The 16,891-nt window shown below is 45.2% G+C and overlaps 1 long non-coding RNA gene across 4 annotated transcripts; it reads left to right on the top strand.

Moving 5' to 3' along the window:
* The first annotated feature begins 6,129 nt into the window (after positions 1–6,129).
* LOC127305775 (uncharacterized) lies at positions 6,130–11,003 on the top strand. Of its 4 annotated transcripts, none has more exons than XR_007854143.2 (5): positions 6,130–7,088; positions 7,220–7,618; positions 7,789–8,746; positions 8,911–9,028; positions 9,324–11,003. It is a non-coding gene; the product is annotated as an uncharacterized lncRNA (long non-coding RNA). The 4 variants fall into 4 exon arrangements; XR_007854146.2 differs by having other exon boundaries at positions 7,789–8,782; positions 9,440–11,003; XR_011747697.1 differs by having other exon boundaries at positions 7,789–8,782.
* Positions 11,004–16,891: the final 5,888 nt, after the last annotated feature.

The following is a 16,891-nucleotide window of genomic DNA, read 5'->3' as shown; positions in this document are numbered from 1 at the left end:
CGCTCTTTAGATCAGCCAGATACTTGGAGCAATTACACTTCCAGTGTCCCTTCTCCTTGCAGTAATAGCACTCAGCATCAGGCTTAGGGCCGTTCTTAGGTTTCATAGGAGGTGTGGCAGCTTTCTTGCCACCCTTCTTGAATTTTCCCTTAGACTTGCCCTGTTTCTTGAAACTGGTGGTCTTGTTGACCATCAACACTTGGTGCTCTTTCTTGATCTCAATCTCAGTAGCTTTTAGCATGCCAAAGAGTTCAGGTAACTCTTTGTTCATGTTCTGCATATTGTAGTTCATCACAAAGTTCTTGTAACTTGGTGGTAGTGATTGAAGGACACGATTAATCCCCAGTCTGTTAGGAATCACTATTCCCAAGTCACTGAGTTTCTTCGCATGCCCGGTCATAACGAGCATGTGCTCACTAACGGAGCTGCCTTCTTCCATCATACAGCTGAAGAAGTGTTTCGATGCTTCATAGCATTCCACGGCCGCATGCGTCTCAAATATAGCTTTCAGCTCATTGACCAACTCATGAGGATCGTGGTGCTCAAAACGTTTTTGAAGATCGGCTTCCAGACTGCACAGGATGGCACACTGAACTTGAGAGTACCGAGCTTTCCGATTCGCGTAAACATTCTTTACTTCATCGGTTTCAATTTCTGCAGGAGGGTCACCTAGCGGTGCATCAAGCACATATTGCAGATTTCCGCCAGCGAGGAAGATCCTCACATGACGGAACCAGTCGGTGAAGTTGCTACCGTTGCTCTTAAGCTTTTCTTTCTCTAGGAACTGGTTAAAATTGATTGGGGACGCCATCTCTACAACATATATTTGCAAAAATTTAGACTAAGTTTATGACAAATTGAGTTCAAATTTTAATTCAACATAATTAAAAATCTAGGTGAACTCCCACTCAAAACAATATCCCTCGCATTGTCTTAGTGATCACACGAACCAAATCCACCACATCTAAGTCCGATCATCACGAGACAAGGTGTAATTTCAATGGCGAACACTCAAAGTGTTCATCATATCAATCATATGATTCATGCTCTACCTTTCGGTATCACGTGTTCTGAGACCATGTCTGTACATGTTAGGCTCGTCAAGGCCACCTTAGTATCCGCATGTGCAAAACTGGCTTGCACCCGTTGTATGCACTTGTTGATTCTATCACACTCGATCATCACGAGATGCTTCGAAACGACAAGTCTTGGCAACGGTGCTACTAAGGATGAACACTTTATTATCTTGATATTTTAGTGAGGGATCATCTTATAATGCTACCGTCGCGATCTAAGCAAAATAAGATGCATAAAAGGATTAACATCACATGCAGTTCATATGTGATATGATATGGCCCTTTTGTCTTTGCGCCTTTGATCTTCATCTCCAAAGCACGGACATGATCTCCATCATCTTCGGGCATGATCTCCATCATCGTCGGCGTAGCGTCAAGGTCAATGGCGCCGTCTTCATGGTTGTTCACCTCATGTAGCAACTATTACAACTACTTTGAAATACTACTCAACATGAAATTTAAAGACAACCATAAGGCTCCTGCCGGTTGCCACAATACAATAATGATCATCTCATACATATTCATCATCACATTATGGCCATATCACATCACCAAACCCTGCAAAAACAAGTTAGACGTCTCTAATTTGGTTTGCATATTTTACGTGGTTTAGGGTTTTCGAGAGAGATCTAATCTACCTACGAACATGAACCACAACGGTGATACTAGTATTGTCAATAGAAGAGTAAATTGAATCTTCACTATAGTAGGAGAGACAGACACCCGCAAAGCCTCTTATGTAATACAAGTTGCATGTCGAACGAGGAACAAGTCTCATGAACGCGGTCATGTAAAGTTAGTCCGAGCCGCTTCATCCCACTATGCCACAAAGATGCAAGTACTCAAACTAAAGACAACAAGAGCATCAACGCCCACAAAACCATTGTGTTCTACTCGTGCAACCATCTATGCATAGACACGGCTCTGATACCACTATAGGGATTCGTTGCATAGAAAACAAAAAGACGGTAGCAACGAGGGGATGATCGAGACTCACCCTTGAAGATTTCCAAAGCCTACAAGATGAGGCTCTTGTTGCTGCGGTAGACGATCACTTGCCGCTTGCAAAAGCGCATAGAAGATCTGGATCACGGTGCCACGATCGGGCAGCACCTCCGTACTCGGTCACACGTTCGGTGTTGATGAAGACGACGTCCTCCTCCCCGTTCCAGCGGGCAGCGGAAGTAGTAGCTTCTCCTTGAATCCGGCAGTACGACGGCGTGGTGGCGGTGGTGGTGGAGAACTCCGGCGGAGCTTCGTTAAGCGTGCGGGAGTGGTGGAGGAGAGAGGGGGTGGCTAGGGTTTGGGAGAGGGGGGCGCCGGCCACTAAGGGGTGCGGCCACCTTGTGGTCTTGGGGTGGCCGGCCCCCTCCCTTATGCCCCTCATTATATAGGTGGATCCCCAAGTGTTGGACTACAAGTCTTCGAATAAGACCCCAACACAAGAACCTTCCATGTAGTAGGGAAACCTACCCAAGGTGGGACTCCCACTTGAGGTGGGATTCCCCCCTTCCATGTGGGGGGGTGGCCGGCCCCCTTGGTGGAGTCCACCTTGGACTCCCCCCTCTAGGGTTGGCCGGCCATGGGGAGGTGGAGTCCCTCCGGGACTCCTCCTTCCTTAGTGATTCCTTCCGGACTTTTCTAGAACCTTCTAGAACCTTCCGCAAAATCACCGGATCATTTTAAAACTTATAAAATGACTTTCTATATATGAATCTTATTCTCCGGACCATTCCGGAACTCCTCGTGATGTCCGGGATCCCATCCGGGACTTCGAACAAAACTTCGAACTCCATTCCATATTCAAGTTCTACCATTTCAACATCAAACCTTAAGTGTGTCACCCTACGGTTCGCGAACTATGTGGACATGGTTGAGTACTCTCTCCGACCAATAACCAATAGCGGGATCTGGAGATCCATAATGGCTCCCACATATTCAATGATGACTTCAGTGATCGAATGAACCATTCACATACGATACCAATTCCCTTTGTCACGCGATATTTTACTTGTCCGAGGTTTGATCATCGGTATCACTCTATACCTTGTTCAACCTCGTCTCCTGACAAGTACTCTTTACTCGTACCGTGGTATGTGGTCTCTTATGAACTTATTCATATGCTTGCAAGACATTAGACGACATTCCACCGAGAGGGCCCAGAGTATATCTATCCGTCATCAGGATGGACAAATCCCACTGTTGATCCATATGCCTCAACTCATACTTTCCGGATACTTAATCCCACCTTTATAACCACCCATTTACGCAGTGGCGTTTGATGTAACCAAAGTACCTTTCCGGTATAAGTGATTTACATGATCTCATGGTCATAAGGACTAGGTAACTATGTATCGAAAGCTTATAGCAAATAACTTAATGACGTGATCTTATGCTACGCTTAATTGGGTGTGTCCATTACATCATTCATATAATGATATAACCTTGTTATTAATAACATCCAATGTTCATGATTATGAAACTAATCATCCATTAATCAACAAGCTAGTTAAGAGGCATACTAGGGACTCTTTGTTGTTTACATATCACACATGTATCAATATTTCGGTTAATACAATTATAGCATGGTATATAAACATTTATCATAAACATAAAGATATATAATAACCACTTTTATTATTGCCTCTTGGGCATATCTCCAACATCGGGAGCCTGAGGTACCTTGTGCACACTCGTCCTGACATTGCATTCGCCGTCGGCTACGTCAGCCGGTTCATGGAGAAGCCCACGACAGAGCACATGGCTGCTGTCAAGCATTTGTTGCGGTACATTGCTGGTACGCACAACTATGGTTGCCGCTACATGAAGGATGAGGATGGCGGCAAGCTGATCGGCTACAGTGACGCCGACATGGCAGGCGACATCGACGACCGAAAGAGCACCTCAGGTATGCTATTCATGATTGATCGTAACCCTGTGACTTGGCAGTCACAGAAGTAGAAGGTGGTCGCACTTTCATCGTGCGAGGCGGAGTACATTGCTGCAACAACCGCGGCTTGCCAAGGAATTTGGCTCAGCCGACTTCTTGGCGACCTCCTCGACAAGAAGGATGACACTGCGACAATCTTTGTGGACAACAAGTCTGCAATTCAGCTATGCAAAAATCCGGTTTTCCATGACCAGAGTAAGCACATCGAGACACGCTTCCATTTCATCAGGGAGTGTGTCGAGGATGGAAAGATCGACGTCGAGTACATCGGCACTCATGACCAGCTCGCGGACATCCTGACCAAAGCACTAGGTCGCATTCAGTTTCAGAATCTGCGAGAGAGAATTGGCGTCGTCAACCTCTACAGCAACTAGATTAGGGGGAGAATTGTTGTATTAATCAAGTTGCTAGAGGACTCAACCAGTACGGGCATGTGCATGTGTAGGTGCATGTGCTAGTAGTAATAGTATTAGTGTGAACATCAGCCTCGCATGGCCGGCTAGAAGATGATAAACGTGCAATGCTGTAGGTGAATAATGGGGTTGGACTTCTTGGCCTTCAACGGTCAGCTGTCCACACTTTGGAGAGTAGTAGAAGAGCTAAACCATGCAGCTCATCTAGTAGTATAAATAGGACACCCTTGTATCATTTCAGGACACACCAAGTAGTAGAGAAGAAGCAAGAAAAGCAGACGTCTTGAGCTGCACCAAAATACTACTCGTGTCCTCCATTCCATTGGAGTTTGAGTGCGTGTGTGTTCCAAGTGATCAGCGTGTGAGTAGCACAGCTCTTAGTAGTAGGAGCTGACACATCACAGATCCAGGCGGGGCTGTTGATGGCGTTGTTCATGTTCCCCATGGCATTGGGGAATTGGTTCATGTCCCTTGCCTTCAAAGCCATTAGAAGACCGTACAGCTTGCTGAAGATGGTAGATTGGCCCAGGGCATCCTCGTGTGCCAGATGGGATTTGAGGAGTAGGTACTGGTCCCTTGTGAAGGTGGTGAGGAGGTCTAGGAGATCTTGAACCTACGGTGGGACATCTCCAAAGCGATGGATGTTATTTCAGAATGCAGGCATCAACTAATCTAAACAGTCATGAAGTATGAAATGGTAGACTCTAGATCTGAGCAGAACGAATTACATAGCATGTTCAACTGAATCCTTCGATAGCTCCTACTTTTTATGAAAACACTCACTTTGTGGGCCCATGATGGATGGGTTAAACTATTTTTCTCACATATTTACACCAAACTGTTTTATTTAATCACAACTAATCTTGACATTAAATGCATGCCATTTTTTATTCATATACATCACATGTCTTAATATCTTCGATAATAGTAGGTATAGTAAGTAAGATTGCAATTATAATCATGCTCATTCATAATTTTTATTTGCTCAAATAAGTTTTAGATGCTAAATTACGATTGTATTTTGAGAAGCTATTGCTAGTTTACTTTCATATTCATGCTTAGGAAAATCATTTTATTCTATTGGATTTCACATATAAGTCAATCAAACCAAAAGTATCACAATAATACACATATTAATATATGCATCTTACTGTATGTAGGTCTCTCTACAATCCTTCTCCATGATATCTTTAAATATTTAGGGACATATAGTCGCAGCATTACAGAGAGTGTATAAGTCTAACGTACAACTTCACAGAGGTCTCTAGAGTACAAGATTGTCGAGTACAAGGTTGTCGAGTTTAGGTGCAGAACACAAAAATATAGTTTCTATAACAAGATTGTTTACAAAAAACACATATAAAAATAGTCTTTTTTTTGAAACAGTAGGTGGTTTATATAATTATTATTACCTATATAAAATCTGAACCCATTTGCTGAAACATTAGCATTTTGGGCACCGTAGATGGTGCACTTGCTTCCAATAAAAAATTGACGCGTTACTCTTTTGCACTGTAGATGGGTGATGCTGCGCATTAGGTCTCCCGCGGATGTTAGTTTCGTCGTTTTATTTTTACGTGTTAAATTCTCTTCCACCGCTTCTTGCCGGTGATTTTCTATTTTACATCCGGTTGCTTCCGGTTTCTCATGCCTTCTCGTATTTATTTACTACACGGTTCCCAGTTTCCCGGTCGCCAGTTATTGTGCCGCTTCTACCTATCTCGAGGCGTACTCTTCCGCCTCTTTACGGCCACGTGCCGTGACCCTGGCTTTCCACCGCAGGAGCTTCTCTCCAGAAATCCAAATTGTTCTTTTCTCTTGCCCAGATCTTCCATCGACAGCTCCACCTCTATCTATCCAAAAATATATCTCCATCTCCATTGGATCTCCTAGCTGGGCTCTTCACCACCTACCTGAAACACAGGAGCCCCTACCCGTCGGCCTGCCCCTGTTCAGCGGCCATGCCTAGGTTCAGTCCTCTCAAGCGTTGCGCCCGACACCGACGCGCTCCGGTTCCCGGTGCAGCTGCTCGCCTGAACAGTGGCCACTAGGCCCACTATGGTACTGGTACATGGTGGCGCATGGCCGCAATCCCGCACGTGCGAGCGGCAGCGACCGTGGAGTGCAGCGGCGGACCGAGCTCCGCCTTCCACACCCTGTCGCGGCCCTGGATCCTCCGAGCTTGGGGCACGCGAGGTGGCGTGGCTCAACGGGCGGTCTCATGTTCTCTGACGGCAACGGCCGAGGAGGACGTCCTCCTGCAGCCGTATCCCACCTCTCCCCTGTCAACATCTAGCTTCAGCCGGTTATCCTCCTCCTCATTCCTCAGCTCGGTATCCACCGCCGGGAGTCATCTACTATTCTGCGCGATTTCCTCGCACCTCCCAAGTCCGTCGCCCTGCAGCCTCCGGTCAGACTCGATGCAGATGACATCCGCCGCCGCGTCCTGCTCAGCTGCTCGCCTTGGTTACAGAGAAAACTGCGGTGGCCACCACGAGGTCGAGGGAGATGGCGACCACGCGCTCTGACGGTGGCCTACTCCACCTCGCCGCCCCTGCCCCGTGGACAGCGTCCTCAACGCCCAGGTGTCATCTCCTATGGGCCGGCACCCTCGAGCCATCCCTGATGCAGCGGAGCCATCGACGTGAGGTCGTCTTCTCCCTCTGCTCCTGGCATCCTGCTTTTCCTCCCTTTTGCGTTTCCGTTTCCTCTCGATCTGATGTGTTGATTTTTGTTTCCGTTTTTCGCAATCTGATGTGTTGGTTGTTGGCTTGTTGCAGACTTTCAGGTGTTTTCCTCTTGGTACCATTGCTGATCGGTTCGTCCGTGTGTCCGAGTAACGCCAACGGCCGCGCAGAGCCCCGTCGTCTGATGTGCAGCGGAGGCGGCCCGGAGAGATCGGTTCTTCTCCTGGTTTGTCGGCCCTGTTCACGTGTCGCCGGTGTGCTGCTCCACGGGAGACTGACGCTAGGGGCAGTATTGCGCAGGCAGCGACGCATCGTGGGTCCGTTGTTTTGGCCCCCGATGCCAGCACTACAACTGCCTGCTCCGGCTTTTTGAGAGTGGCCTTGACTGGGAGCCGCCCCACCACCGCCGGGAAGGCGACGAGGACGCTCATGAAGGATTGCCGTCTTGCCGATGTGTGTCTCCTCGTGCTTCAAGACGGAAGCATAGTCTGGGTAAGCCATGTGATTTTTCTGCACGCAGCTTCCAACTTACCATTTGTACTGTTACGCTACCTGAATTTGATGAGCGGTTCCACCCCATCCCCACACTTTATGTCAGTAAATTGCTCTCAGCCATCGTTTGGTTCATCCACCTGATGCTATACTTTTCTTATTTGCCACAGATCTCATTGGTGGTGGTTTTAGATGCCAGGGTGCCAATTTCTTTTGTGCAAATGAGAATCTGTGTATGTTTGACAGGAGGTCAACTGCATCTTTATTTTGGTTGAGTTTTTGCAAGATCACAGGTAATCGCATAATTGTTTTTTTTTTCTATAGCTCAGTAGTATTAGTCATGGGAAGCGATTCTTCCATTTTGTTTCAGAAAACAAAGTTAGACATGTTCATTGCACTGATTTCTGAATAGTAGTATCTTTTCCGCTTGGGATTTCCTAATTCAACAACTATGTGTGGCCTCCTGCTTTGGCAACAAATAAATGGATCAACCTCCATGACTCATCCATCAAATGACACTCTAAAACCACCACAAAATACCAGGATTTCAGCCGCCACATCTTCCGAGGACACTATAGTGATGGTCTATTCAGAACTGGGTGATGTAAACACATACAAATTCTATCTAGGTGTGCAAAAACTGACATCAATATATCATCTTATGTATTACCATTCTTTATATGCAACGAAACAAACAGAACACTTGACACCAGGAAAATGAACTCGAGAACAGCTGCTGCACCAGCCAAAAAAAGGTCTACTTTTGAATCAGCTTCATTCTTGCGAAGTTGTACTAGCAGCTCAGTGTATACTCATTGTCTACAATCCAACCAATGAGAAAAAACAAATCTAAGGAATTGTGACCATCCAAATAGGTAACTACGCCTTGCCAGGTAAAAGATATGTTTCAGTAAATGGTATAGGTCACAGTATTTTGACGAAATGCAGCTTGACTGCTTTCATTGCGCTTAGAAGAGGGAAAAGTACAAACGGAAGGAGACCTTCCTCAGGTACCAAGTTAGGCCAAAGAAGCCTGGTCACAGTAAAGCAAATAACATTAATTCAATGCTCTTTTCCTTGCAGCAGATATAAGAGTTCGAGAATGGCACGCAGGCACTGTAATATTAGGTACCTTATAAAACTACTGCTCAGTATATGACATAGGTACTACTTCTATATGATTATGACAAGTGCCACTCCCTGAGAATTTTTTCCTAATCTATGTGCAGCTGTTTCAGTTAGTTGTCTCCCATGGATGTTACTTATCAATGCTCTTTTTATTGATATTTCAGGCCATGTTATTATTAGGTGGCGGTTCACGGCATGGTTTGGGGAGTTCCATGCATCGAGCAAAAGCAAGTGACCCCCGCCCTATTTTCAGGAGGCCGGAAGTACTTTAGCAAAAGCAAAGTAAATATTCAAGTATATATGCAGTAAGCAAAAAAAAAAACAAGCGCCAAATGATCATTATTAGTACCTAACCTGCTCTGATTGCATTCATTTCAGTAGCTAGCTCATCCTTCGTGTAATATTGTTGTTCATAGTTATTGATTTGCTTAGCCCATTTCAGTAACTTTTTCCCCTTAAAATCCAGCACCTATACGACCTTCAGGTGTGGAGTCAGATGCAAGGCAACAAATATTGTAGTTGTTCCTACACACACTTAGTTCCTTCCATTATCTGATTAGATGGCATTATACTGTAGATGGGTACAGAGTCATGGAGGTTCATCAAGTGTGATTAGTATAAGGCAACCTTGAACATTACTGGTTCTGAAACATGCCATGGTAAGGTATTAATAAAATAGTAGGTTTCATGCAGAAAAACAGACATCATTACTCTTAAGGTGATCACGCCAGACATCATCCAGTTTGTTGGCATGACGGTTAGCCAGTTTTCAGGTCAGATCAGCAGCTCCAATGGAGATGACACCTAAGGTTATACGCTGTAAGGTTCAGGATGCAACAAGGTTAGCATGAATGAAAATTTTCGTCCTGCATTGTTTCTGTGGGCTAAGATAATGATTTTTTTTTTGGCCTTCACAGAACTTCCTTTGTTCAGTAGAAATATATGTGAGTTGAGGATTATGTTGATTCTTTCCTGCAGTTGGAGTATTGTTTTTATGCATGACATCCGTTTAATGGAATGCTTAATGTTAATGATATGCATAGGTGTTATTTTTTCTCAACTGAACTATTTTGTAGCTTCAGTTCAGTTTTGATTTTTCCCTACGTTTTGAACATTCATGTTATATACAGTAACTGTATCTTCGTGGCCATCCGGAGTATGGTGCTTTTGTAAGGATTTAGGAATGTACTAATTAGGCGTTTATTTATTGCGTCCACCTTAGTCTTTGGGCTATAGTTCAGAAAAGACAGTTCATCCATTATTTTCCTCTCTTCCTTACTAATTGTAGTACTCGAAATGCGGAATCCATTATTTTCCTCTGTTCCTTCCTAATTGAATTGCTGGAAACACGGAAGGTTCGAGTTAATGGTACGGATGTACATTCTATTATATTAGTCTATACAAGAGTAGTAAATATAGATTCTTCTATATTTGTGTTTGCTTTGCTCCACTCTATGTAAAATGCTTGGTTATTTTTAGCAACCAATGCATAGGTTCACATGTCAAAACATGGATAGACATTATTGTCTTGCTCAGTTTATGCAATTTGCCGTCCTTTTTTATTTATTTTGTTTTTACCTCCAGGAAGCCTCCCATTCTCTGAATTATGTATATGCCAGTGTTTCGTTTTAACAATTTCAATATTTGTATATCTCTGTCGCCTGCTACAGTATGTTAGTGTCTTATTTTCAGTTATCTTTCAGTTCCCAGCCAGTGCTTAGTTGGTTCTTTTTCAAATTAAGAGGTAAGGTAGTTTTATTTACTTTTATGGTATATGATATAGCCGTGTTAGACTTCATGTGTCATCAGACCGACCTACCGTACCGCCTACATTTAGAAGCAGCATGGTTTAACGCTTCCACTCTCTTGGCAAAAAAATAATATCTTTCTTGCCCGTAGGATTGTGCTCTATAATTCTGATGCTAAGACAAATACGACGTATATTTGATGGCAGCGCAGGAACACCAAGGGCGCGGCGTGCGCCGCGCCGCAAACTTCCTAGTACTATATATAAAAGCTGAAGGGGTTTGCCCTCACCACATTGATTCAGGCACTGTTCATGTGCATATGAACAGTACTCCAGCCATTTTTTTCGTTTTCTTTTAGAATATTTTTTAGATTTCCTGATTCTAATTTTTTAGAGTTTTCGATAATGATTTCTCTAGCAATTTCTCGTGTTAACTATTAAGCAGTAATTCTTCGTGAGGCTGTAATTACATGTATTTTTCCAAAAGCGGTTTCTTGAATCAATGTTATAGTAGTAATTTTCCAGATCACACATTTCTATGACGGTAATTTCTCAACGGCCCACAAGCGTCGTAATTTCTCGTGTTAACTATTAAGCAGTAATTTTTCGTGAGACTGTAATTACATGTATTTTTTCAAAAGCGATTTCTTGAATCAATGCTATAGTAGTAATTTTCCAGATCGCACATTTCTACGACGGTAATTTCTCAACAGCCCACAAGCGTCGTAGTTTCTACATATTTGGTGGCACCACAATGGTAGGGCGCTGTTCCGGTCTGTATTTTTTTTTAAGATTTTCTTTTGGACTTTTCTCTAAAAAACTTTGTACAAATATTCAACTCTCGAAGTAATTTCTCGCGTTAACTATTTGGCAATATCTTTTTGCGAGGCGGTCATTACCTCTAGGCACCACAACTAAGTACTTATATTTTATCCAAAAACGATTTCTCCATACAAATTTTGAACAACCTAATAGTAATTATTTCAGAGCGTATATTTCTGCGATGGTAATTCCTTCATGGCGAACTAGCGTGGTACTTTCTGAATGAATCATCAATCTCAACCGTAGGTCTGCACAGTGATTGACTTCCAGTAATTTCCACGGGTGCATAATTCTTCGGCGGTAGTTTAAAAACACGATCATTCGTCACCTCTTTTACACAGAGAAAATAATATTGTGTTCACCTAATGTACTATCAAAAATATACTTACTCCACCGTCCGTCGCCTCTCACATGGGAAGAATACTATTAGCTTCTTCTACGGCCTCTTTTAGCTGGAGAAAATACTACCATTTTCTTTTGTAGAAACTCCGATAACAAAAAATACTACACCATCTGTCGCCTATTTTAGTCGACGAAAATACTACGTCCTTCTTTCAACCAGTGTGTGTTATCCTCGCTCCGGACACTGCAGCTATTGTGTAGTGCTACTAGCAAACTATTCTCTCTTTTTTCATCGCCCTACAATCATCCAATGTTTTTGTCCATAATAACCTCTTTTTCATCGCCTCATGATTAGTGATTTCCTCCTTTATGATTTCTTCTCTTTGACCACCCAAAATAGCAAAGGATATTGTTTCAAACAGGTGATTTTACACTTTTATTCTTTATATTTTTCCCGATAGAAGATTTTGACCCTTCCACTTTTGCCTCTTCTTCCCACAATTGAGATCCCTCTTAAGGAAGAATATCTTGCTCGTGCTTTTTTGCGAATAAATTGCTATACTTTTTTTTAGAGATACATATGGCCCTACAATACCACACCAACATAGCCAAGGGCGCGGCGTGCTGCCGCGGCAAACTTCCTAGTTAGAGTAACACGTGACGGGTACAATATGCATACAGGCCCTTTACAATACTTTCCCTAAAAAATCTAGTATTTGAAGATAAGGCCTGCAATTTTACAAAGAACACCCCAGAACAAAAAGTGGAAAAGCAATCCGGTCCTGGAGCACCACCGTCGTCCATCGTCGGCATCCTCGAAGCGTCGCCGCCAAGGAATGGAGAGAAGGTGCTCAAACTCTTCCGTCCGGCGAGAACCCACCCCCACTGGCAACCTCCTCGCCGCCGGGAACTAATCACTTGGCTGCGAGGAGGCGTCGAGCTCCAGTAGGGACATGGAGATACCTCCGTTTTGGAGGCAGAGAAACAGCCGTCGCGTCGGCTGCAGATTGCAGCGGCCATGGTGCCAGCTGCGTGATTGCGCTTGTAGAAAAACCACCGGAGATAGAGCTGGCGTCTCCCAGCTCCGTGGTTGATGCAGATATGGCACCGTCTCCAGCGCATAGCAGCAGCACCGCCGCTTTCCTCTCTCTCGCCTCCACGGCCGACCGAGAGGAACGGCAACAGTGCTCTGCTACTGCACCAAAAGCAGCGCAGATAAGGCCACCCAGCAGTTAGCCAACGAAGATCTGGCGTGGCTGTGCTCCTCCTCGCCTCCACGGCCGGTCAGGAGCTCGCTCACACCGTCGGTCGCCGCCAGAGCGCTTTCCCCCCCTCGCCTCCAAGGCCGGCCAGGGAAAGACGCCTCCCACCGCAGTCGCTCTGCAGAAGGTGGTTCACCGCCACTTCTTTATTGGACTGAGCGTCAGTCCTCCTCTCCACTCCCTCCTCCGACCGCCGGAGGAAAAGAGAGAGAAGGAAGAACCCTAGATCGGACGAGATCCAGGCGGCCAGATCTCCTCCACCGCTCGCGCTACTGGGCATCAAGCCCCCTACCGGCAAAAAGCCACCAACCCTAGCTACTCTGTGTACTCCGGCACCTCTCCTCCACCCATCTCGACCGGCGGCGCCGGCGAGATCGGCTTTGGTTCGGCCCGGCGCCTTCGAAGAGGCTAGACTGGAGAGAACGAAAGGGAAAATAGTTTATCCTCCGGCCAGTCTCTCTCACACAATGAAACACGCGCGCACATGAGGGGAGCCCGGCTACCTGCTAGGTGATCGACACCCATCTTGCGGTCATCGACATCCCCGGCTTCGTCGGATTAGCGGAAGCCGACCAGTTTATGGCCTCGTGAGCTGGTCTACAAGAAGTTGTAGCTGATGTTCCTGGCAATGTATCAGAGCGGATATTTGACCACGGCGAGGTGTTCTATGGTCGGGGACTCCATGTAGCGTGACGTAGCCAGCGCCGAATGCGATGTCCGGCTTGGTGTGAACAATGTAGCTCATGCTTCCAATGAGACTACGGTTGAACGTGGTATCCATCGGTGGATTGGTCATTGGTGCACACCTTGCTCAACTTCAAGCGTGCCTCCATCCGCGACACCGTTGGGTTGCACTCTAGCATGTCTGCCATGGCCAGCAGCTTGTCAGCATAGGCAGCCTGTCGTCGACCTCGTCTGCGACGACGAAGACGGCGACGCTGGAAACTAGGGTCTAGATTTTATTTCTAAACTATGTAAATTACATTCGATTTAATGAAATTTTGGTCGAATTTTCGCGCGCTTTTTTAGACTTAATTCCAAATTGTTTGTCTCGGGTGAGCAGGCCAAATAGCCAGCGGATCAATTGGGTGGCACCTTGGGCGCACTGTCCTGGCCGGCCAAAACGGATTGAATGGGTCGCCATTTTTAGTTGGCCCGCTGGAGATGCCCTAGTGCTGCCGGTACGGTGCCCATGTGGTTTCTAGCATGGAGGCAGCTGTGTGCATGCGTGTAGGGAGACATCGAAGACAATAGCTTGGCAACGACCGATTTATAAACATTGTAGGATATATCGCGGAAAACTTTTATTGACAGCCGGTTGTAGCTACAGGCTACAGCCGGTTTGTTCTTTCGCTCGTCCTCAACACCATCTTCCTCGTCTCTTTCCTTAACACAAGTGTTGCTCGCTTCTTCCCTGTGCTTGCTTCTGACCCCTCCCCGCCCGCACCTTCCTCCGGTAGCTCTCCTCTGCACAAGTCCCTTTGCCCCTTCTTCGTGCTCGCCGCCCTGCACCACAAACGGGGCCTCCTGCTGCACCTCCCTCTGGCTGCTCCCCTTCGGTGGCACCTCCCTCCAACGGCTCCCCTCCACCCGCACCTCCCTCTGGCGTCTCCCCTCCGGATGTGCCCCGCTGCCCGGGCCTCCATCTGTCCGGGTTTCTCCGCCGCACCGTCGCGCAGGGCCGCGGCTCCCTACGGCCATGCCACTCTGGACGCGCCCAAACCAGCAGCGCAAGCTCCCCGCCACGACAATGCGTCCTTCTCTAGCTTCCCCTCGCCGGTGAGCTCGAATCATCCATGGAGGTTTTGAGGCTCGATTTTTGCTAGGGGATTCCTTCAATGTTACATAGGATGCCACTTTTTGATACGTACATGTATATATTTTGTTTTGTAAATGTGAGCAAATAATACAGTGATCTTTTATGTTCAATACAGAAAAATTGCACCAATGTTACATACGTGTTATTATAATGTTGGATTAGCTATGCAAAAAATGTTGGATTTGTTGCAGAGAAATGCTACAAAACTATGTCGGATTTTCAAAAATGTTAGATACACAGATATAAATGTTACATCCGGGATTTTTTTGCACCATTGGCAAAAAAAATTGGACCATTATTTCGCAAGTAGAGGAAAAAATGTTGGAGACAAATGTTGCATACTCTAAAATATTGATACGTACGAACCATTTTTGTAGCAAGATCAGAAGCGCGAGAATCGCTCACTTAAATCGATCGGACGGTCTGAATGACGGCTGATGGGAGGCATTTTTACACCTGGCTGATGGCTAGCGCTGGCCTGCATCGCACGGGACAACTTTTCTCTTGAACTAGCATGGTGGCCCTCGCAAATGCGAGGGCGTTGTCTTAATTGGCTCGACGATGAGTGAAATGTAATATTTCACATTATGCCACTGTTCAAAAATCGTCCGATTCAACGATTAATCGCCCGATTAATCCCTATTCAGTGGTCACCGATTAGCCGATAAATTTATTTATCGTCCGATTAACTTATTTATCGCTCGATTAATCGTCCGATTTGCCTATTAATCGCTAATCGTCAGCCGACCGAGTTAAACCCGATAAGCGATTTTCTCAACATTGCATTATGCAATCTAAAAAACACCAATATATAATCATCGTAAAATACGTTGCTAATGAACACCACATGTGAGTGGAACATTGAATCATGTGGATGTAGAATACTTCCCTATGACATTCATGTCAAATATATTTTAACTTTATTTAGAGAGTTTATGACCATTACATGCTCTATTGATGATTTGTGTCGTTTGTCTACTGCAATGCATCACTACATCGAACTCAAATTTTGACCGTGAGTTCGCGATAGGTGGTGTGTTAGTTGTGTACACAATGTCAACCAGTTGTTTCTAGGTTCTTGATATTATTTTTAAGGCAACCAAAATAAGTTTCTTCGGCACAACAGTTTTTACGATAAATAAAATATATCTTTGACGGTACTGTATTATTAATTCGAATAGGGTTATTGTTAAAGTTCCACTAAACAAAAAGAGATTCTTTTACAACATTCTATATATAACCTAGTGATTTTCTTACAGGTTACACCATCTAGTCGAGTTGTTCCATTTAATTTGAGGGTGAATTTTACTTCCTAGTTTATATGTATTGTTCAGTGTAATAATCTTTTTTTTGGTATGCAAGCATATTATTAAGGCGGCGTGGAAAGTTTCCTCACATGCTATATGTTATACTGCATAGCATCAAAGGGGCGGCTCAATCTACTTTCCAGTTCAGGTCCATGTGTTCTCTCTTTCGTGGATAACACCAATAAGTATTGCAGAATAGTAGCAATTTGTTTATCGACATACTCATGCATTTTTTTACACATTTACAGTAGGGAAAAAAGGTCCCTACTGTGTCAAATTTTTTTTGACTCATTCATATATGTAGGCTATGCATTCATAACATAGTAAATAGTACCAGGCACATATGTATATACTGAATTCTACGCAGCAATGCAGCCCAGTTTCTGCTTGCCTTTGGTGCACATAATTTACATCTATACATTTGATCTTCTCCTACATGATTAGTGTCACTTCTTGTATTTGGTAGACTTATGATCGATGCATGCAGCTGGTAATTACGTCAGCGTTCGGCCTGCATTGGGTGGCGCCTGTCAGAATAGAGGAATCGCCTGGTTCGTGACGTCCGCTGTGCATCGGCCCCGCCTAAGCCTCAGAGTAGAGGAATATACCCTGGTTCGCGGCGTCCGGCATTCACCGGGAGCTCTTGTCCGGCGAAAGCTCGGATTAGAGGAATCGACTGGTTTGTGACGTCCGGCATGCACCAGCGGCGCCTGTTTGACGAACCCTCCCCTGGTTCGAGGCGTCCGGCATGCAACAGCGGGGAACGTCTCACGAAACCTCATGACTCCTGGTGCGACGCATGGTAAGAAGAGAACGTTTACTCCGTATTTTTTGTACAAACTTGGG

Source organism: Lolium perenne, chromosome 6 (assembly GCF_019359855.2).
Source record: "Lolium perenne isolate Kyuss_39 chromosome 6, Kyuss_2.0, whole genome shotgun sequence".
Lineage (NCBI taxonomy): Eukaryota > Viridiplantae > Streptophyta > Magnoliopsida > Poales > Poaceae > Lolium > Lolium perenne.
The sequence above is the reverse complement of the archived record's forward strand: the minus strand, read 5'-3'. Positions and strand labels throughout refer to the sequence as shown.